Here is a 785-nt window from a genome sequence, read left to right as displayed (position 1 = left end):
TTAGCTCTAGATAATAATAAGGGACAAGAGACAGACATACAATGTGCACCAGTGAAACCCAAGTAACTATACCTCGGCTGCAACAGAGTATATAAGGCCTAAAGAATAAGATCCCGTACAGACTCTGTCTCTCTGACTCATTCGGAGTCCATACATGTACTGAACTGGTACAGGATGCTCAGTGTTAAAGGAGTAAGCTCTTTGCTGACCAATCAAATGCTGCCAAGTTTCCATCCTGTGTGAGACAGGAAAATGAGTAATACTGTACTGGAAAGGATCACACAACTGTAGTTTTTCAAAATAATTGCAAATTACTGTGCAGCTATTGTATATTTTTCATTTCTTTATATTTCTTATCAAGCTTGAAATTTCTCCAAGGTGATAAATATAGCCCACATATAGATTTTGAAATACCAATATTAGATGCAATTATGAATTTTCAGAGATATTAACTGTACAGTATAGTGATTCTAATATTAGCCTTTTTTTTTTTTATCTAAAACTCCACCAATACATATGTTACTCAAAACAACCAAATTTAGTGCACAAAGACTGCACTAAAACCATAAAAAAACTGGAATTAACTTCTTTAATTCATGAAGTTAATTACTTCCGTGAATAACGAAGACATTAGCAATCAGCAACGCTACGTGTACCGTACTAGTGAAATGATCATTACGTTTTCACAATTATTAAAACTTGTCGAAACCGAATTTGAAAACCTCGAGTGAAACGCCTCCCACTTCTGTCGTGATTCCGGTCACTATTTTCTGCCAATTAAACTC

At 35.0% G+C, this 785-nt stretch overlaps 1 protein-coding gene across 1 annotated transcript in view; it reads right to left on the bottom strand.

The window, feature by feature from the left end:
- The window catches only part of LOC125040631 (progranulin-like), an 11,852-nt gene extending 11,783 nt beyond the window's left edge, over positions 1-69 (bottom strand). Inside the window, exon 1 of the mRNA XM_047635288.1 lies at positions 41-69. The gene's annotated coding sequence lies outside the window, so the exon portion shown is untranslated. The remainder of the gene's footprint in view (positions 1-40) is intronic.
- Positions 70-785: the final 716 nt, after the last annotated feature.

This window comes from Penaeus chinensis, chromosome 29, assembly GCF_019202785.1.
Source record: "Penaeus chinensis breed Huanghai No. 1 chromosome 29, ASM1920278v2, whole genome shotgun sequence".
In the NCBI taxonomy this organism is placed as follows: domain Eukaryota; kingdom Metazoa; phylum Arthropoda; class Malacostraca; order Decapoda; family Penaeidae; genus Penaeus; species Penaeus chinensis.
Note: the sequence above shows the minus strand (reverse complement) of the source record. Positions and strands in the feature narration are given on the sequence as shown.